This window comes from Hyperolius riggenbachi, chromosome 7, assembly GCF_040937935.1.
Source record: "Hyperolius riggenbachi isolate aHypRig1 chromosome 7, aHypRig1.pri, whole genome shotgun sequence".
In the NCBI taxonomy this organism is placed as follows: domain Eukaryota; kingdom Metazoa; phylum Chordata; class Amphibia; order Anura; family Hyperoliidae; genus Hyperolius; species Hyperolius riggenbachi.
The window spans coordinates 222,805,650-222,828,598 of record NC_090652.1 but is presented as its reverse complement, the minus strand read 5'-3'; the positions used below and the strand labels follow the sequence as shown (position 1 = coordinate 222,828,598).

The window sequence follows — 22,949 nt, the reverse complement described above, 5'->3', positions numbered from 1 at the left end:
CTGATCGCTCCTGCCTGCCGGGTGTTGCGGGAGGGGGCACCTCAAAGCCCCCCTCCGCGGCGAAATCCTCCCCCTCCCTCTCCTACCTGCCCCCCCCCTGGTGAACCGGGCTGCACAGGACGTTATCCGTCGATTCCCGGCCGCTGATTGGCCGGGGATCGCCGATCTGCCTTACGGCGCTGCTGCGCAGCAGCGCCGTACAATGTAAACAAAGCGGATTATTTCCGCTTGTGTTTACATTTAGCCTGCGTGCCGCCATCGGCGGCCCGCAGGCTATTCACGGAGCCCCCCGCCGTGAATTGACAGGAAGCAGCCGCTCGCGCGAGCGGCTGCTTCCTGATTAATCAGCCTGCAGCTGGCGACGCAATACTGCGTCGCTGGTCCTGCAGCTGCCACTTTGCCGACGCGCGGTATGAGTGCGCGGTCGGCAAGTGGTTAAAGCGGTATAAAACCCTCGCATAATATTCAATAAAAGCATGTTTTCCTACTTTTTATATGCCATACGATTATCATATTTGAATTTGTGCATAATTATTATTATTAATTTAGAAATTACAAGTTCCCAAAAGCACAGTTTTTTTGCTTTGAGAGCTGCCTTTGCATTTTATTAAAAACTGGTTTTATTCGTGTTGTATTGAAGGCAGAAATGCTTTGAGTGTCTGTCTGTGTTCAGGAGCTCCTGCACAGTCAGAGAATGTGTCACATTCCTCACTTGATACAATTAAGTAAACACAAGATAATGTTTTCTCCACTTCGGATGCCTCCAGCTTTCTCTGCAATGAACTTTCAAGCCCTGTGTATAACTAATTGAATGCTGTTCTAGTAAAAAAAATGTTGGTTGTATATAATATGCTGTAAATACTTTTTTAGAGCAAAGAATAAATACTGGTTTCATTCTGCTATAATTTCATATGTAATAGTAATACTGTATTTCATAATTTTGAATAATTTTTAGCGTAATTTTCGCTAAACGTTTGCATAATTTTGTGCGGATTTTGGTGGTTAATCACAAAGCCACCATACATGCTATTGACACCAAAATTGCAACGTATTTTTTTTTTTTTTCTATGTTAAACCAATTCCAATGTTTTTTATTGAAAGAATTTTTAAAACATTTTACAGAAAGAAAAATAATGTGGTTAGAGCAGTGTACAAATTATAACAGTAGTAAAGTATATTTGTTAAGTAGGTTATGAAATACATAAGCATAACATAGACAAATATTATAAGGTATGTTACTTTCAGATATGCATAACATCTGGAGAAAATTGTGCTTTATTATCATCTTTATTATATATCAATAGAGGTTGAGTCAAAGAGATTGTTTAATTTATATTCTATCAATCCTGCAAGAGAAAGGAAAGCTTAAGATATTGTGCACTACTCTTTAAAGAAAGTCAATGTCAAGAATAGTACTTGACGTATTTGGCTGTGTTTACCTTTGTTGTTAAATTAAAGGGGCGGGGATATACCCGTTTAGTTTTGTATATACCATCAATCTTAATAGGGGGAAGAAGTTGTTGATCCCAACAAGTGTTGTTGTGTAGTTCTTCAAGGTCTATCATATTGGTCCTGTTATTTATGTCCATACAGGAAGTGATAAGTGAAAATCTCTCTACCTGGAGAATGGGGGAATTACACCACCCTACAGAGACTCCAGGGAGTGACTATGCCTTATAGTGCATATCTTGGGTGTTCCAAATATGGATTGCAGATGGAAATGTTGTTTTTGGTTGATTTTAAAGTTTGATAGTTAGTTGGGAGGGGCTGCTAAGCGGTCTAGTGGTTGACTTTAAATATTTGTTATTGTTGTTAGTGTTGTCAATCTGTATTGATTATAAATTGGTAGTTGGCGTATAAATAGGGGTGGTTAGACCATAGGTCAACTATGCTAGATAACTCTAGCAATCAACAATCTACTCTACATTGAACAGGGGTGCAGGGTTGTCCTGAAGTTAGTGTGCAGATAGGTAGGAGCAGGTTTCACGTCCTCAGATGTTCTGTTGAGGATTTACAGATAAAATGACAAGTACAGTTTCCAGGATCCGTCTCGTGAGGACCAACAAGCAACCATCAGACATGCCTTCAAACATTCATTCAGTCTGTGAGAGGAAAATACACTCAAAATTTCAGAAGTTTTGAATTTTTATAAATTGTAGGCCAGAGATTGGCCTTACTCAGAAAGGAGTTTATGGTGCCACTTCTAATTGCCCAAGCTTTTTCCGCGAGGAGGTTGGATTCAACAATCCTTAGAATTTCCCCCATAGTGGGGATAGTATCGGATTTCCAATTGAGAGCTATTTGGTTCCTAGTGACAATGAAGACATGGTTATAAATCAATCTCTCCTGTGGTGGGAGATCTCTAGTACCCAGGTGTAAAAGAGCCATGCCAGAGGGAATGGTTTGCAACGACATAGGTAACTTCTTTAAAAAACCTTCAATGTTGTTCCTAAGTATGGCTAATTTTGGGCAATCCCAAAGTAGGTGGCCGATGGAGCCCGTCAAGTTGCACCCCCTCCAACATAGGGGGGAGGATTTTGTGTCAAATTTGGCTATTTTCTCTGGGGTCATGTACCATTGCCATACTGTTTTTATTAATCCTTCATGGTGATTCACGCAGTGTGAGGATTGTTTCACAGACTTTGCTGTGAGCTCCCATTCTTCCACATTGATTTCTACTCCCAAGTAATCCTGCCAGCTTTTAAATTGCCACTTTGGGAATTTTTCTTTCAGGTATAGTAGAGTTCTATAGAGGAGTGAGGTACCCTTAGTATGAATACCCTCTGGTTGAATCAGTTTTTTAATTTGGGGAAGTATGATGATAGGGGAGAAATGGTGTTTTTTAATAAATCTGCTGATTCTAGAATATAGGGCTAAATCTGTGGTGGGGATATTATAACTTGTCCTCAGCTGGTCAAATGGTTTAATCTCATCTTTATCTAATAAGTCTTTAATATTTTTTATTCCTGCATCTATCCAGTTTTGTATGTCTATATCTCTAATAACCATGTTAAGAGCTGTTAAAGGAGTATCTATTTCTATTGCTAAGGGGTCATCTTTACAAAGTTTCAATATTTCCTTCCATAGTCTAATAGTATTGGCTGTAATGGGGTTGTAATTAGTGTGTCTAACCTGCCAAACCAGTCTAGATTCTAGAAAAAGTCTATATGAGGTATATGGAAGCTGTTCTTCTTCTATGGAGAACCATTGTTTGGTGAGATCTTCCAACCATATTGATCTAGACTGGTCTAGCAGGGTCGACTTCTAGTAAAATTCTAGGTTGGGGACTCCTAACCCTAGGTTTGAAGTGTGGGATGTTAATACTTTATTGGAAAATCTAGATTTTTTGTTTAGTAATATAAATTTGTTGAGGAGTTTTTGTAGTGAGTTGAAAAAAGTCTGAGGGACTTTGATAGGTAGGTTCCTGAACAGGTAGAGAAGTTGGGGAAGTAATATCATTTTAAAGGCCGCTGTTCTACCCATCCAGGAATACTCTATTTTAGCTAAGGCTTCTAATTTGTCTTTAAACTTTTTCAACCAGGGGTTATAGTTCTCTTTATAAAGCTGGGATATTTGTGGGGTCAGATATATGCCCAGATATTTTATGGCAGTATCATTCCATGAAAAGCTACAGGATTTCTTGAGAGTTTCTCTGATTTTTTGAGGAATAAAACATGGAAGGATTACAGTTTTCTTTTGGTTAAGTTTGTAAAATGAGATATGGGAGAAATTGTTAATTTCCTTATTGGCAGCTGGCAATGATGTTAAAGGTTTCTGAAGAAATAAAATTATGTCATCAGCATATAGGCTCAGTTTACTGATTGATTGATTTAATTTTATACCGTGTATTTGGGGATTGTCTCTAATGCTTTGGGCTAAGGGTTCTAATGAAAGGTTAAAAATTAATGGGGAGAGGGGGCATCCTTGACGAGTTCCATTTCTAATGTCAAAGGCTTGGGATAAAGAGCCAGAAGATAAAACTTTCGCCGAAGGTTGGGTATATAGAGCCAGGATTGCTTTATGTAAAAAGCTAGGAATTCCAAATTTAGTTAGTACCCTTGACAAATACAACCAGTTGACTCTGTCGAACGCCTTCTCCGCATCAAGTGATACCAGGAGGGTAGGCGTCCGACAGAGCCCCACTTTATGAATCAAGGCAAGGGCCTTTCGAGTACCATCACATGTCGATCTATGTCTGGTGAAGCCTACTTGATCAGAGTGTAACATCTGTGTCATCAGTGGGGCAATTCTATTCGCTATAACTTTGGCATATATTTTAATGTCAGTATTCAATAGGGATATGGGTCGGTAACTGCTTGGGTCAGAGGGATCTTTATCCTCTTTAGGGATGGTGGTGATTAAGGCCGATAGTGACTCCTTAGGGAAAATACCTGATAATGCTACCTCGTTGTACATGTCTGTAAGGGGTTTAACCAGTGTGGATATAAATTTCTTGAAATAACTGTTGATAAAGCCATCTGGCCCTGGAGCCTTGTCGTTTTTAAGGGAATTTATAGCCCGGGTAACTTCTTGCTGGTTAAAGGGCATTTGTAAAGTTTTCTGTTCGAATTCAGACAAAGTGGGAAGCTTGATCTTATCTAGGTATTTATCAATTTCCTGTGTATTTGGGGTGTGGGTATTTGGGTCTGATTCTAGGTTGTAAAGGGACTCATAGTATGAAGCCAGGGCATCAATTATTTCTTGTGGGTGATGGACTACTTTTTTTGAATTAGGATGTGTAATCTTTACTATTCTGTGGAGCACTCTCTTACCTTTAATCTTTCTGGCCATTATTTTTCCAGCTCTAATATTTTCATAATACCAATTTTCCTTAAGGATGGTTTGCCACTTGTCGTACTCATAATATAGTGTGTCTGCCAACTCTTGTCTTGTTTCCTCAAGGGACTTTATCAGGTCTCTTTTTTTGTTGCTGAATATTTCCTTTTCCAAGGATTTAATTTTTTGTAACAACCTGTTTGTGTTTTCCTTTCTTTTTTTCTTTTGTATTGCACTTAGTTTCAAAAATACACCTCTAATGAAGGCTTTGTGTGCATTCCATAGAACTGTTTTGGAAACATCTTTGGTGTCATTTATTTCAAAATATTCAGAAAGTTCTTTTTTAATGATGGGTAGAGAATGTTCGGAATTTAAAATGAATTTATTCAGTTTCCATAGGTGGGGGCGTGCAGGGGAATTTGTTAGACTAAATTTGATAAGTAGGGGGGAATGGTCTGACCAAATTCTGGGTATAATTTCAACTTCTGTGATCAGTGGCAGGGTAAACCTATCAACTAAGCAGTAATCAATAGAGTTGGGCCGAACCTCCGATTTTCGGTTCGCGAACCGGGTTCGCGAACTTTCGCGAAAGGTTCGGTTCGCGTTAAAGTTCGCGAACCGCAATAGACTTCAATGGGGATGCGAACTTTGAAAAAAAAAATTAATTATGCTGGCCACAAAAGTGATGGAAAAGATGTTTCAAGGGGTCTAACACCTGGAGGGGGGGATGGCGGAGTGGGATACATGCCAAAAGTCCCCGGGAAAAATCTGGATTTGACGCAAAGCAGCGTTTTAAGGGCAGAAATCACATTGAATGTTAAATGACAGGCCTAAAGTGCTTTCAAACATCTTGCATGTGTATACATCAATCAGGTAGTGTAATTAAGGTACTGCTTCACACTGACGCACCAAACTCATCGTGTAACGCACCGCAAACAGCTGTTTGTGTAGTGACGGCCGTGCTGGACTGGTGCGCACCATGGCGAGAGTGCAGGTTTTGGTGGCTTTACAGCCCATATGGTCAGTCACCTGGCTGATGTAGCTGAATGACAGAACAGTGACTGTCCAGCTGATCAAATTTGGTCTGACCACAATGAGGCAACGACCTTATTATCGTGGGTGTGCCCCCCGAGACACTCATCTAGGCGCCGGTCATTGCTCCATTGTGATACGCAAGCCCCTTCACCACGGCAAGGTAATGATCACGAAGGGGAATGGGCGCATGTTCATGCCTTTTCTTTTGTTGTTGCAGCTGCCCGCAGTGCAGCCAGAAAAATTAGGCAGTCATGTACACGCACCCGAAAAATTATTACAGCGGCCGCTGCTAGCAGCGGCCTAAAAAATTCAGCAATCCGCCTGGAGTCCCGGACCCTGTTGGTGGTGGCGGAGAAGGTAGTGAAGCGGCCTGCAGGCAGACATGCTGTGTGGAGGGACTGGGAGCGACTTAGTCTTCTTGGGGCAGGCCAGGCAGCCAGTCACACGGCGTGCAGGCAGAGATGCTGTATGTGCGGGGACTGACTTAGTCTTGGGGCGGGCAGCAGCCCTCCGGGATCCATGCCTCATTCATTTTTATAAAGGTGAGGTACTTAACACTTTTGTGACTTAGGCGACTTCTCTTCTCTGTGACAATGCCTCCAGCTGCGCTGAAGGTCCTTTCTGAGAGGACGCTTGCGGCAGGGCAGGAGAGAAGTTGGATGGCAAATTGGGACAGCTCTGGCCACAGGTCAAGCCTGCGCACCCAGTAGTTCAAGGGTTCCTCATCGCTGTTCACAGCAGTGTCTACATCCACACTTAAGGCCAGGTAGTCGGCTACCTGCCGTTCCAGGCGTTGGTGGAGGGTGGATCCGGAAGGGCTACGGCGAGGCGTTGGACTAAAGAACGTCCGCATGTCCGACATCACCATGAGATCGCTGGAGCGTCCTGTCTTTGACTGCGTGGACACGGGAGGAGGATTAGTGGCAGTGGTACCTTGCTGGCGTTGTGCCGTCACATCACCCTTAAAGGCATTGTAAAGCATAGTTGACAGCTGGTTCTGCATGTGCTGCATCCTTTCCACCTTCCGGTGAGTTGGTAACAGGTCCGCCACTTTGTGCCTGTACCGAGGGTCTAGTAGTGTGGCCACCCAGTACAGCTCATTCCCCTTGAGGTTTTTTATACGGGGGTCCCTCAACAGGCAGGACAGCATAAAAGACGACATCTGCACAAAGTCGGATCCAGTACCCTCCATCTCCTCTTGCTCTTCCTCAGTGACGTCAGGTAAGTCAACCTCCTCCCCCCAGCCGCGAACAATACCACGGGAAGGTTGCGCAGCACAAGCCCCCTGCGACGCCTGCTGCGGTTGTTCTCCTGCCGCTGTCCCCTCCTCCTCCTCCTCCTCCCCCAAAGAAACACCTTGCTCATCATCCTCTGAGTCTGACTCATCTTCTGCACATGACCTCTCTTCTTCCTCCTCCTCCCCCCTCTGTGCTGCCGCAGGTGTTGAGGAAACAGCTGGGTCTGATGAAAATTGGTCCCATGCCTGTTCCTGCCGTAACGGTTCCTGGTCACGCTCATTCGCAGCTTCATCCGCCACTCTACGCACAGCACGCTCCAAGAAGTACGCGTAGGGAATTAAGTCGCTGATGGTGCCCTCACTGCGGCTCACCAGGTTGGTCACCTCCTCAAACGGCCGCATGAGCCTGCATGCATTTTTCATCATTGTCCAGTTGTCGGGCCAGAACATCCCCATCTTCCCAGACTGTTTCGTTCTACTCCAGTTGTAGAGGTACTGGGTGACGGCTTTCTTCTGTTCTAGCAGGCGGGAGAACATGAGGAGGGTCGAGTTCCAGCGAGTGGGGCTATCGCAAATGAGGCGTCTCACCGGCATGTTGTTTTTACGCTGAATTTCTGCAAATCGTGCCATGGCTGTGTAAGAGCGCCTCAAATGCCCACAGAACTTCCTGGCCTGCTTCAGGACATCCGCTAAGCCAGGGTACTTTGCCACAAATCTTTGAACCACCAGATTCATGACATGTGCCATGCAGGGTATGTGTGTCAGCTTCCCCATATGCAAAGCGGCAAGCAGATTGCTGCCGTTGTCGCACACCACGTTGCCTATCTCCAGGTGGTGCGGGGTCAGCCACTCATCCACCTGTTTCTTAAGAGCAGCCAGGAGAGCTGCTCCAGTGTGACTCTCCGCTTTGAGACAAGCCATGTCTAAGATGGCGTGACACCGTCGTACCTGGCATGCAGCATAGGCCCTGCGGAGCTGGGGCTGTGTAGCTGGAGAGGAGAACTGCCACTCAGCCAAGGAGGAGGAGGAGGACAGCGAAGAGCATGTAGCAGGAGGAGAGGAGGTGGCAGGAGGCCTGCCTGCAAGCCGTGGAGGTGTCACAATTTGGTCCGCCGCTTTCTGCTTGCCATCGTTCACCACCAGGTTCACCCAATGGGCTGTGTAGGTAATGTAGCGGCCCTGCCCGTGCTTGGCAGACCAGGCATCCGTGGTCAGGTGTACCCTTGACCCAACGCTCTTCGCAAGAGATGACACCACTTGCCTCTCAACTTCACGGTGCAGTTGGGGTATGGCCTTTCTGGAAAAATAAGTGCGGCCTGGCATCTTCCACTGCGGTGTTCCGATGGCCACAAATTTACGGAAGGCCTCAGAGTCCACCAGCCGGTATGGTAACAGCTGGCGAGCTAACAGTTCCGCCACGCCAGCTGTCAGACGCCGGGCAAGGGGGTGACTGGCCAAAAGTGGCTTCTTCCGCTCAAACATTTCCTTCACGGACACCTGACTGCTGCTGTGGGCAGAGGAGCAGGAACCGCTCAAGGGCAGAGGCGGAGTGGAGGAGGGTGCCTGTGAAGGTGCAAGGGAGAGAGCGGCATAAGCAGATGATGCACCTGAAGGAGGAAGAGGAGAAGGAGGGTGACTTTGCTTTTGTGTGCTGCTGCTGCTTTTGCTCAGGTGGCCATCCCATTGCTGTTTGTGCCTTTTCTGCAGGTGCCTTCGTAAGGCACTTGTCCCTACGTGAGTGTTGGCCTTTCCACGGCTCAATTTTTGTTGGCAGAGCGAACAGATGGCTTTGGTCCGATCTGAGGCACACACATTAAAAAATTTCCACACCGCTGAGCCACCCTGTGATGTGGGCACCTCAGCAGCTGATGCTGAAGGGCAAGTTGGCTGGCTGTACATAGGTGGCGAATCTGGCGATACATGGTGCCGGACTCTGCCACCAGCTGTTTCTGACGAAGAGCTGCCCCAGCTTCTTTCAGCAACTTCTATCCTCCTACTACTCTCTGACTCCCCCTCTGAACTGTCCTCCTCTTCATCTCCTCTATTGGGAACATACAGAGGATCCCTATCATCGTCATCATCGTAATCATCCTGCCCAGCTTCGCTTGCCTCAGAAAAATCCAAATGTGTAGGTCCTTCATCCTCCTTACACGTTACATCCATAGTGTTGTCGCGTAACGCAGACATATGAGCTGGTGAAAATTCATCTGGCTGTAACAATGGCTGTGCATCAGTGATTTCACCACCACTAAATAATTCTTGCGAAGTGTCAAATGCAGCGGAAGTGGTGCTAGTAGTAGCGCTGGTGGCTGAGCAAGATGAGGTGTTCTGTGTCGCTAAATACTCAACCACGTCCTGACAATCTTGGGAGGTGATGGGACGTGCCTTCTTCCGAGCACTGTACTGTGGGCCAGGTCCACACGAAATTACATTTACACGACCTCGCGCAGACCTGCCGGGTGGCCTTCCTCTGCCTCTGCCACTACCTCTTCCTCTACCTGTTTTGTCCATATCGGGTATGCACGGAGTGGTATATCACACTGCGTGCACTCACGTAGGTAGGTGGGTTCACTTAACTGCACAGGTATGCGCACTGATGCGGTGGGTTCACTGAACAGTACAGGTATACAGTGGCGGGTTCACTGAACACAACAGGTATGCAGTGGCGTGTTCACTAAACAGGTATACAGTGGCAGGTCCACTGAACAGAACAGGTATACAGTGGCAGGTCCACTGAACAGAACAGGTATACAGTGGCGGGTCCACTGAACAGAACAGGTATACAGTGGCGGGTTCACAGAACAGGTATGCAGTGGCAGGTTCACTGAACATAACAGGTATGCAGTGGCGTGTTCACTAAACAGGTATACAGTGGCAGGTCCACTGAACAGAACAGGTATACAGTGGCGGGTTCACAGAACAGGTATACAGTGGCGGGTCCACTGAACAGAACAGGTATACAGTGGCGGGTTCACAGAACAGGTATACAGTGGCGGGTCCACTGAACAGAACAGGTATACAGTGGCGGGTTCACAGAACAGGTATACAGTGGCGGGTCCACTGAACAGAACAGGTATACAGTGGCGGGTTCACAGAACAGGTATACAGTGGCAGGATCACTGAACAGGTATGCAGTGGCAGGATCACAGTACAGGTATGCAGTGGGCTGAGGGCTCACTGAACAGAACAGGTATGCTGTGGCAGGATCACTGAACAGCTATGCAGTGGCAGGATCACAGTACAGGTATGCAGTGGGCTGAGGGCTCACTGAACAGAACAGGTATGCTGTGGCAGGATCACTGAACAGGTATGCAGTGGCAGGATCACAGTACAGGTATGCAGTGGGCTGAGGGCTCACTGAACAGAACAGGTATGCTGTGGCAGGATCACTGAACAGGTATGCAGTGGCAGGATCACAGTACAGGTATGCAGTGGGCTGGGGGCTCACTGAACAGAACAGGTATGCTGTGGCAGGATCACTGAACAGCTATGCAGTGGCAGGATCACAGTACAGGTATGCAGTGGGCTGAGGGCTCACTGAACAGAACAGGTATGCTGTGGCAGGATCACTGAACAGGTATGCAGTGGCAGGATCACAGTACAGGTATGCAGTGGGCTGAGGGCTCACTGAACAGAACAGGTATGCTGTGGCAGGATCACTGAACAGGTATGCAGTGGCAGGATCACAGTACAGGTATGCAGTGGGCTGAGGGCTCACTGAACAGAACAGGTATGCTGTGGCAGGATCACTGAACAGGTATGCAGTGGCAGGATCACAGTACAGGTATGCAGTGGGCTGAGGGCTCACTGAACAGAACAGGTATGCTGTGGCAGGATCACTGAACAGGTATGCAGTGGCAGGATCACAGTACAGGTATGCAGTGGGCTGGGGGCTCACTGAACAGAACAGGTATGCTGTGGCAGGATCACTGAACAGCTATGCAGTGGCAGGATCACAGTACAGGTATGCAGTGGGCTGAGGGCTCACTGAACAGAACAGGTATGCTGTGGCAGGATCACTGAACAGGTATGCAGTGGCAGGATCACAGTACAGGTATGCAGTGGGCTGAGGGCTCACTGAACAGAACAGGTATGCTGTGGCAGGATCACTGAACAGGTATGCAGTGGCAGTATCACAGTACAGGTATGCAGTGGGCTGAGGGCTCACTGAACAGAACAGGTATGCTGTGGCAGGATCACTGAACAGGTATGCAGTGGCAGGATCACAGTACAGGTATGCAGTGGGCTGAGGGCTCACTGAACAGAACAGGTATGCTGTGGCAGGATCACTGAACAGCTATGCAGTGGCAGGATCACAGTACAGGTATGCAGTGGGCTGAGGGCTCACTGAACAGAACAGGTATGCTGTGGCAGGATCACTGAACAGGTATGCAGTGGCAGGATCACAGTACAGGTATGCAGTGGGCTGAGGGCTCACTGAACAGAACAGGTATGCTGTGGCAGGATCACTGAACAGGTATGCAGTGGCAGGATCACAGTACAGGTATGCAGTGGGCTGGGGGCTCACTGAACAGAACAGGTATGCTGTGGCAGGATCACTGAACAGCTATGCAGTGGCAGGATCACAGTACAGGTATGCAGTGGGCTGAGGGCTCACTGAACAGAACAGGTATGCTGTGGCAGGATCACTGAACAGGTATGCAGTGGCAGGATCACAGTACAGGTATGCAGTGGGCTGAGGGCTCACTGAACAGAACAGGTATGCTGTGGCAGGATCACTGAACAGCTATGCAGTGGCAGGATCACAGTACAGGTATGCAGTGGGCTGAGGGCTCACTGAACAGAACAGGTATGCTGTGGCAGGATCACTGAACAGCTATGCAGTGGCAGGATCACAGTACAGGTATGCAGTGGGCTGAGGGCTCACTGAACAGAACAGGTATGCAGCCAGGAAGAAGTTAAGCCTAACTAATCTTTCCCTGAGAGACAGTCTGCAGCAGCTCGCCCTACTCTGACTAATGCAGGCACACGAGTGGCCGTAATGGCCGCCGCTGCCTGCCTTATATAAGGGGGGGTGGGGCTCCAGGGGCTAGTGTAGCCTAATTGGCTACACTGGGCCTGCTGACTGTGATGTAGAGGGTCAAAGTTGACCCTCAGGTGCATTATGGGGCGAACCGAACTTCTTCCGCAAAAGGTTCGCGTGCGGTACCCGCACGCGAACCACCTAAGTTCGCGCGAACCGCGTTCGCCGGCGAACCGTTCGGCCCAACTCTAGTAATCAATACGTGTAAAAGATTTTTGTACAGGGGAGTAGTAAGTATACTCCTTAGAATTAGGATGAAAACATCTCCATGAGTCGTAAAGTTCATGGTTCAATAGTGCTGGTTGGAGGATAGAATGGGTTCTTCTGGTATTGGATGTACAATCTATTTGTACGTCAGCTATTGCGTTAAAATCACCCGAAATAAACAGGTGTACTTTTTGTAGTGTTGAGATTTTCTTTAATTTTTTATTAATAAATTTAAGTTGGTGTGAGTTTGGGGAATATAAGTTTGCGAAAGTGTATTCTTGGGAGTTAATGGTGCCTTTAACAATTACAAATCTGCCATCATCACTAGCGAAAGTTTCCTCTACCACTAAACCCAGCGAGTCTTTTACCGCTATGCAGACCCCTGCTTTTTTCTTTTTACTTTTAAGTGTTGAGTGGAATATTCGGGAAAATTGGTGGATTTTAAATCTGCTTGCAGAAATTTTGGTCAGATGCGATTCCTGAATGTACACAATGTCTGCACTTTGTTCCTTTATCAGTTTTTGTAAGAGGAAGCGTTTTCTATATGAGTTGAGTCCTCTCACATTAACTGATAGGATGTTACAATTTAAAACCATGGTTGCTGCAGCTAATGCATTCATACAAAACATACCAATCAGTCGGTCCTTCACGAGACAGTCCCGGAGTATCCGTTAACCCTCTGCATATCATGGTGATGAGCACATCTATATAGTTTAAGGACAACAACCTGCAAAACATACAAACCTGGAGAAAAAACAGAAAAAACAGGGAATACAGAAAATTAGGCCGCACACTGGAAGGCATCCGGTTCTACCTCCCAGTTAGCTGCCTGCCTGGAGAATGGGGGCTTTACTGAGAAGCCTCCCAACAGAGACTCCAGACAAAGGAGTCTTAAGAAACTAGTAATTAAACAACTAGAACAATGATAACTAAGAGTACTAGTTAGGATCTGGTTTGATCCAAAAAAGAGGAAGCTTGATTGGTGGTATGAACTCAAATAGTTCAGGTCAAGCCTATTCCTTCAAGGGGGAAAAAAAAAACAAAGTTGTTTATGCCCTAGGGAATAAAGCCTTTGGGGGGAAAAATAAAGTTTGTGGAAGAATACCGTATGCTCAAGAAGCTGAAGAAGCCCCTGCTGAATCTTCTTTCTCCGCTTGGTCAGGAGGAGGGGTAGTGTCCATCTGGTTTAGTGGAGTACCTCTGAAGTTTTGCCTCGGGGAAGCCAGCTGCTTTGATAGAGATACCTGGTAGATAGGCTTCTCTGTATGAAATGGTCTGTCCTTCCTGGGGTCTCTTGGGATAAAGAATGGGATATCCCATTTAGCCAATAGGTCATAAGCTTCTTTCGGGTTCCTGGCAACGTGAGTTACTCCATTGTCTAAAATCAAGAGTTTTGGAGGGAAACCCCAGGAATAGTCAATTTTCCTATGGCGCAGGGTGGTAGTAATTTCTGAGAACTTTCTCCTTGCTTGAAGTGTCGCTTGCGAGAGGTCCTGGTAAAGGATGAGGTCCTGGTATGGGTTGGGTAGTTTCTTGCCACCTCTGGTTGCTGCAAGTAATCTTTCCTTCGCATGAAAAAAGTGCACCCTCGTTATGACATCACGTGGGAGATGCTTGGGTACATGAGAGGGCTTTGGCAGGCGGTGGGCCCTGTCAATCACTAATTCTTGATCCGGGAGATCAGGAGCTGTGTTCTTCAAAATATCTTTGACGTAGTCTTTTAGGTCATTGGAATTAACAGATTCTGGTACGCCTCTTATTTTAATATTATTCCGACGATTCCTATCCTCGTTGTCGGATATTTTCTCCTTCATCCACATGTTTTGTTGCAATAACTCTTTGTGTGCTCCCACAAGGTTATTATGAGCAATGGTCATCTCCTCTATTCTTCTTTCTAACTTAGAAATTCTGGAGTCAGTTTCCCCTGCAATTTGCGAAACGTGACCTGCTAAGGATTGGAGGTCTGCTCTGACTTCTCCAATGTCATCTTGGATGACTGCTCTGAAGGAAAGCATGAAATCTTTTAGGAACTGCTGTGAAGTGGGTTGGTCAGTTACTGGAAAAGATTCCAAAGGATCCAGAGCTTGTGGTTGTCTTTGCAGCCTATTTCCCCTTTAAAGCGTTGGGGAAGTGAATGCATGTTTTGCTGAGTTGATGCGACCATCTGTCCGCTTGGTGAAGAGTATTGCGGATTTTTTGTATAGTTGGACGCGTCCGCATGTACGCCTGGAGTGGTGGGATGCGTATTTTGCGGACCGTTGGACGCGTCCAAACGTACGCATGCGTCAGGGGATTGTACGCGTAGCGGTACCTGGGCGTCCTGGAAGTCCGCATTGGGCTGACCTTGTACTGTGGGTCCCGGCTTCAGGGGGCTCCGCTCGCGGCTCTTCTTGGCCTGCCGCTGCCGCTGGAAGTTCTCCTCATCTGAGTCCTCCTCATAGAGCGCCTCATGGCCTCTTGGGTAGGGGGTCTGGAGAGGTGCATACCTGTTTTTTAGTGGTATGGAAGGTGGAGTGCTCAGGGTGGATCTGTCCAGGGCCTCCCTGCTGTGATAGCGGTGGCCATCTTGGTTTCCTTCAGCATAGTAGGGAGACAGCTTTCTCAGGGCTGGAGAGCTGTAATTTCTTCCTGATTTTGTTCTTCTGTACTCCCAGTCGTCCTCAGAACGTCCTGCCATCTTTCTGTGTGGTTTTTGGGGCTTTTCAGAGTGCTTTTAGTAGCTGTTTCTGGTATTCAGGCAGAGAGCTCTGGTCTCACACAGCCATGCAGCTCAGCAGCCAGCCACGTCCCCATTGCAACGTATTTTAAGGACAATAGTGGGTACAAGTCAAAAAAAAAAAAAAGAATTTTTCAAACAGACCTTTTAGTTTTTGAGAAAATAGATTTTAAAAATGTAAAGAGAAATTGTTTTAAATTGTCATTTTTCAAAGTTTCAATAGCATGTATGGGGGCTTTGCTAGTCACAACCAAAGTCGGCACAAAATTACAAGAAAATTACGCGAAATCATCACTAAGTATTTGGCTCCACCCACAACATGCCCCAGCCACGCCCACTTTTTCACCTTGTGACGATTTGCACACCGCTTTCTTCGGTGTTGGAGCCATGCACATTTTGCGGCGTGCATCGCGGGGGTTGGGGTGGCTAGTGGGTGGACACAGCAGCCAGTGGGTGGGCCTAAGGAGGGGGGGGGCAAGGCTGATGATGTGTGAGGGGCCCCAACATTTCTGATGGCAGCCCTGACTGTGGCATGTGCAAGAATGATGCTTGCATGAGATTCAGGCTTGGTTCACAGTGGTCAGTTGCATTGCAGAATAATTCTGCATGGCATCTCACTGCCCATACTACTTTATGGGGCTTTTCACATCTCTGCATTGTAATGGATCGTTTTGTACTAAGTTGCTGCATGCAGGCTTTGTATCAAAGTCTATGTCCAGTCTCCATTGCAGTTACATATGGGTAAAAGGAGTGTGGCACATAAATACAGTGCCTACAGTGTACCACAAAGGGCCCGTTCAGATCACAAATGCGGATGGTCATGCGTGCGGAACGCGTGCGGACCGCAACGCGTACGAACGCATGGCCATCCGCGTTTGTGTGCGTTGTGTGGCTGATCCCATCACTGAAAAGTGAATGGGACAGCCACGCGTTTTAGCAAAATCTGCGTGCAGCATGCGTTCCCGGACAGCACAGGTCCCGAACGCATGCAGTGTGAACATCAGACATTGCACTCTATGCAATGTCTGATGTCGTGCGTTTCGGCCACCTGCACGCGTTTCCAAAACGCGGCTGGAAACGCGTGCAGTGTGAACGGGCCCTTATGCTTACATACTTTAATGTTATCCATTTCTTTGTGCCCAGATATTCTAGGATCCTTATGGTGCCCATACACGATACAATAAAAACATTCGATTTTCCCGTTTATTCGATCTAAATGATCGAATTGAATGAAAGTTGAAAATATTTTTTTTTCGATCAAGAAATTCGAACGATTATCCCGTTTTTTCGGGAAAAATGATCGGACATGCTGGAAAAATCTTTATATTCGATTCCACTCACTTCATTTCCCAGGATTAGACCCCTCATTTATATTGTGCTTTTCTTCTGGCGGACTCAAAGCGGCAGAGCTGCAACCACTAGGGCGCACTCTATAGGTAGTAGCAGTGTTAGGGAGTCTTGCCCAAGGTGTACACACTAAAAAAGGTGCTGGTTTACTGAACAGGAAGAGTCGAGATTTGAACCCTGATCCCCTCCTACAGTAATGATCTTTTTGTAATTAGATAATTGATGGCCCAATACTGTATTAGTATCTATATATATACTATCATAGAGAGAGAGAGAGTTTGAGTGTGTGTGTGTGTGTGTGTGTGTGTGTGTGTGTGTGTGTGTGTGTGTGTGTGTGTGTGTGTGTGTGTCCTTACCTGGGGCACCAAGTAGGTCATAAAAATCCCTGTCGCGACCTCCACAACCCCTATTCGGATTCCTATCTCACTGGAAGGAAGCAGTTTCTACAGGATAATGCCATCATGAAGCTTGCTAGTCTCTGACATTACCGGCTGCAGGAGTCATGCAAGACTTGACACTTTAAGTTGAAATATTCAGCTTTCTTGGCACAGGACACACGTCTGGGGTGCTGCCAACATTCCAGGATCTCTCTGCAATGTCTTGCGCATGGCATGGCATGGCAAAAGAAGCTTACAGTGTATGAACATTTTCTTCTTTTAATGATGTAGCTTTCTTCAGATACACTTGGAAGTCTTGTGAATCCCCGCAGTCCGTGGTTATCTCTAGTCCTGTAACAAGCAGTGCCGGTGGTCAGACATTTCCTGGAGATGAGTGTTTTTAGCCCTGGTTGATAAGGAATAAAAACAGTTTTGGGAGTAGAATGGGAAGGGAGGCTCCATCTGGCATGGCAGCCGGACTGTTAATGCTGCTCGCAGGGAAAACAAGCCAGGAGCAGGTCTGTATCTGCTGACAAGCAGCCCTCAGCCCTAAAAAAACATGATTTTTCTAAACTAGCGGGAAAGGGGGCACTGTATATATATCTTAGGCCTCGTTCACATCATACACGCTGCTGTGCACATTTTGGCAGCATGTATGATGTGCGACACACAAGAACAGCAGAAGTGCATAGAAAGTGTCTTTGCCGTTCACATCATGACCTCCGAGCGCGGCAGATCGCGTGATAACTGCTGTGATAGTAGTTATCACGCTTTAGTGAATCAAGCCCCATATGCTCTGCGCAGCAGTACAGTGTGCTATGATGCGCTATCGCACTGCTGCATGCATTGTTTGGGAAGCGCAACGCTGGCCCAGTCACTGTAGTGAATGAGATCAGCAGCGCAGTGCATAGCGGTGCAGATGGTGTGCGATCATACGCGTTGCGTTCCAATCACACCACTATCTGTGCTAAATACAATAATACAATACAATAACATTTCTATAGCGCTTTTCTCCCGTAGGACTCAAAGCACTTAGGCTCTCTCAGATTCAGTAATTGGTAGTAGGATGAAGAATTCACACAACAAGTTATATTTCTGCAAATGCCAAACTGAACAGGTGGGTTTTCAGTCTGGATTTAAACACGTCCAGGGATGGAGCTGTCCTGATCTGTTGAGGTAAGGAGTTCCAAAACGTAGGGGCAGCATGACAGAAGGCTCTGGGACCAAAAATGATGTGAACGAGCCTTTATACATTTATCCTGAGTACCCTCTCCAAACACATGAAAAAGTGTAATATGCATAGATAGTAGATAACAGGCGAGGCACCATTTGAATGCACTTAAGGTTTATTGTGGGCTCAGCAAACTAGGCACACCATAGCGTGTAGGTCAGGGGTGCCCACACTTTTTTGGCTCGCGAGCTACTTTAAAATTCGCCGAGGCCAGGAGATCTACCGACGTTTCAAATGCACCCCATGCCCCTCCCTCCCCCACCCCGAAAAGGTAGTTATGTATATGTCCCTTCAGTATAGGTTAGCCGGGTATATGTGCCTTCAGTATAGGTTAGCCAGTTATATGTGCCTTTAGTATAGGTTAACCGGGTATATGTGCCTTCAGTATAGGTTAGCTAGGTATATGTGCTTTTAGTATAGGTTAGCTGGGTATAGGGCGGGCACACTTATAACTTACCTCCCTCCAGGTGGCGTCCTGGTCTTCACTCCCTCAGCCGCGGCTGCCTGGAGGGCAGATATGCAATTCGGCGGCTGAGGGAGGCTCCGGCGGGCAGTGTGAGTGGAGGCGGAAGTTTTGCTTTTAGCGCCGCCCCCAGCCATGACACTGTGTCATGGCAGAGCTGCCCCTGGGTCATGGCAGAGCTGCCCCTGGCCTCTCAGCCACTCCTCTCTTTTTCCCTGATTGGCCACACCTCTCTCCTCCCGATTGGCCGTGCGATCAGTGGCAAAATTCAATGGGAAGCGTCCATGAGGCCGCGATCTACCAATCAAGCCTATTGGGCAGCCCTGGTGTAGGTACAAAGACACCGGACTTACAGCCATTTCGTGGGACTCCCGCTACATCAGGGACCAAAGTGTTCATACACTTAGGTCTTTGAAGAAGTGGGAGTCCTCCTGAGTCCAGGACCCGGCACCAACCAACCTCTGTTGTGCGGTTCCGTGGAGGGAGAAGAGTGTATTTCACACTTTTTAATGATTATTTGTCTAGTCACCAACATCTTCTACAGCGCTTCACAAAGTATATAGTCTTATCATTAAAGGACAACTGTAATGAGAGGGATATGGAGGCTGCCATATTTATTTCCTTTTAAGCAATACCAGTTGCCTGGCTATTCTGCTGATCCTCTGCCTCTTATGCTTTTAGCCATAGACCCTGATCAAACATGCAGCAGATCAGGTGTTTCTGACATTACTGTCAGGTCTGTCAAGATTATTTGCATGCTTGTTTCTAGTGTGATTCAGACACTACCGCAGCCAAATAGACCAGCAGGACTGCCGGGCAACTGGTATTGTTTAAAAGGGTATAAATATGACAGCCTCCATATTCTTCTCACTTCAGTTGTCCTTTAACTATCCCCCAGAGATGCTCACAGTCTAATCCCTACATGTCCATCATTGTCTAGAGCTAATTGAGGGGGAAGCCAATAAGATTATCTGTATTTTTTATGTGGGAGGAAACTGAAGTGCCTGGAGGAAACCCACACAGACACGCGGAGAACATACAGACTGCATGCAACCAGGGCACAATCTGTGCATAGTTTGTATGTTCTTCCTGTGTTTCTGTGGGTTTCATTTCCTCTGGGTACTCCAGTTTCCTCCCACATAGGGATGGTCGGAATGCCAATTTCCGATTCCGCGGTGATTCCGTATTCCGTCATGTACCGATTACCGATTCCGCTTTCCGCTACCAATTTCCGCATTCCAAGGCGGAATTTCCGCCGGAAATCGCGGAAATTCCGCCCGACTTTAACATCGATTTTCTGAAAAACTATAAGGTCTTTTTGAAAAAAAATTTTTGCATCTTGTTCAAAAGATTCTGTTTAATAATCCCTGAAAATTTGGTGTTTCTAGGACTTACGGGGGCTTTGCTATTAACCGCTAAAGTTGGTGGATTTTTACTGTAATGTAAAATGCAGAAAATAGGCAGATGCAGATTTTCTGCATTTTACATTACAGTAAAAATCCGCCGACTTTAACGGTTAATAGCAAAGCCACCTTAAGTCCTAGAAACACCAAAGTTTCAGGGTTTATTAAACCGAATCTTGTGAACAAGATGCAAAAAAAAGTTTTCAAAAAGACCTTATAGTATTTGAGAAAATCGATGTTAAAGTCGGGTGGAATTTCCGCGATTTCCGGCGGAAATTTCCACGATTTCCGGCGGAAATCCGCCTACCGCACTTGCATTACCGATTTCCGCATTCCAATGCGGAAATGCAATTTCCGATCGGAATTTCGGAAATTGCATTTCCGCGGAATCCGAATGAGCATCCCTACTCCCACATCCCAAAAACATACAGATAAGCTAATTGGCTTCCCCCCTATATGGCCCTAGACTACAATGGATAAGCACTATGGAAGGGATTAGATTGTGATTTCCTCTGAGGGACAGTTAGTGACATGACTGTGTATAAAGTGCTGCAGAATATATCAGGGTTATTTAAATAATTAATAATAATAATAATAATAGTAATAATAATAATAATAACAAATATATGCAGATAGCGTCCTGGTTGGGATTCAAACCAGGTACCCAGCACTGCAAAGCAAGAGTTCTATCCACTATGCCACCAAAGATAAGAAAGGTTTACTGCAAAACTACTGTCTGTAAAATGTTTACAGTTGCCAACATTTTACAGACAGTTGTTTAGCAGCAAAATTGCCTACTTTTCAAATAAAAGGGGACCTGTACCAAAATTGTGCTCTGTAAGTTATTACGTGAACATGGTGGAGCACTCCGTTTGCGTTTCCTGAAACTCAACATGAAAAAACTGAAATGATCATCTTTCCCCCCACAATTTAACGCCGCTGTCCGACATAACAGTCTCTGTTAAAGGCATTTCAATAACCTCTGCCCCCAGGTGCGCTGCCTAGTGGTAATACTAGACTCAATTCTCTCATTCAAACCACACATTGACAAACTATCCTCCACCTAAAAATATCTCCCGCATCCGCCCTTTTCTCACTCAAGACTCTACCAAACTTCTTGTGCATGCCCTGTCACTGCTCTGTGGCCTGCCTGCTAACCCTTTTGGCCCCGCTACAGTCCATCAGGAACTCTGCTGCATGACTCATCCACCTCTCCTCCCGCTTCTTTAGTCCTATCCCCCTCTGTCAGTCCCTTCACTGGCTGCCAGTTACACACAGGGTTCAAGAGCACTGTTTCCCTCCTCATGCTGCCAGCTGGAAATGGCTCCATCATGTGCCATGCTGTCATTCCTCCTCTCTATAGCAACAGTTCACATTGCTTGGCTGCATCTGTATGAGCTCATGGTCAGAACTGTCATCATTCAGATTGAGTCCTGATCAAGACACTTACAAAGTGTGTTAACACTTGCAGCTTAGGTCACCAGAAATCATTCAAGATTTTTTCAGTCACCTTCTCAATGTGTACAGGTGTTCCCTCACATCCACTGACAACCCTTTGGCAGTGCTTGGAGTCCATGTAGTTTCTGACAACCATTATTCCAAATGTGTAAGGGCGGCTTCAGAATGCAGCAGGAACATAAGATTGTGAGTTCGTCAGAAAGACCGGGCTACGGAATTAGGAAATTTGGGCGTCTTGGGCTACTGGACTATTTGGGCACTCATAGGCGCTAATGCAAAATATTGGCTTTTGGGCAATAAATAGCGGGCGCCAGGCCTGTCCAATCAAAATTTTTCTTTTTGAGAATTATGGTTTTGAAAATGATCATCAGTCATTAGAAAGGGGGTTTTAGGGTTAGGCGTCAGGGAGGGGGGGGGGGGGTCTTAGGGTTAGGCTCCAGAGAGGGGGGTCTTAAGGTTAGACGGCAGGAAGGAGGATTTTAGGGTTAGGCATCAGGAAGGAAGGTGGTGCCTAACCCTAGGACTCCTCGTCTTAGGGTTAGGCACCACCGGGGGGGGGGGGGGGGGGGGAGGAATTAGGGTTAGGCACCACGGGGGGGGGGTAGGATTAGGCATCGGTAGAGGGAGGGTTCTGTGTGAGAGTAGGGTTAGATTTAGTTGTAGTAAAATATCGGTAATATTTACCATTGTTTTACTATCCTCATTACGGCTGTAAATATTTCTTCATTTTTTATAGACGATATTTTGCATTTTCGGCTTCACCCCACGCCCTTTTCAATACTGCTATTTAAACCAAATAGTAAAACTACACCCAAAAGCATTTTTCATATACAAATACATAGTTTTACATTATAAATTAACTCATTACCTCCCACACTCCCCCAGTTTTTTTTTTTTGTAATAAAAAAAAAAATTACAATAAAAAAAATACATAAATAGTTACCTTAGGGACTGAACTCTTTAAATATTTATGTCAAGAGAGTATAACACTGTTACTTTATAAACTATGGGCTTGTAATTAGGGATGGACGCAAAACTGAAAAAAATGCACCTTTATTTCCAAATAAAATATTGGCGCCAAACATTGTGATAGGGACATAATTTAAATGGTGTAATAACCGGGACAAATGGGCAAATAAATTTCATGGATTTTAATTACAGTAGCATGCATTATTTAAAAACTATAATGGCTGAAAACTGAAAAATAATGATTTTTTTCCCCCAATTTTTTTCCTATTTTACCATTAAAACACATTTAGAATAAAATAATTCTTTGCATAATGTCCCACCTAAAGAAAGCCTAATTGGTGGCGAAAAAAATAAGATATAGTTCATTTCTATGCGATAAGTAATAATAAAGTTATAGACGAATTAATGGAAGGAGCGCTGAAAGGTGAAAATTGCTCTGGTGCTCAAGGGGTAAAACCCCTCAGTGGTCAAGTGGTTAATGTATGGTTGGGATACAGTTATTATTATTTAGTAATGGAGATTAAATTGCGAGCTATTCCTCTTTAAAGACGAACCACTCATTTGAGGAGGACTTATCTGGGAAACGGAACATACTTGGAGAATATGAGAGGCACAGACTATAAATCCAGATAGTCCTACATGTGCATATGAAAAACTTTATTGGTACAAAAGGATGGATAAATCCA

At 45.9% G+C, this 22,949-nt stretch overlaps 1 protein-coding gene across 1 annotated transcript in view; it reads right to left on the bottom strand.

The window, feature by feature from the left end:
• Window positions 1–16,961, bottom strand: part of SH3BP4 (SH3 domain binding protein 4) — a 175,328-nt gene extending 158,367 nt beyond the window's left edge. The window contains exon 1 of the mRNA XM_068245280.1: window positions 16,719–16,961. The gene's annotated coding sequence lies outside the window, so the exon portion shown is untranslated. The remainder of the gene's footprint in view (window positions 1–16,718) is intronic.
• Window positions 16,962–22,949: the final 5,988 nt, after the last annotated feature.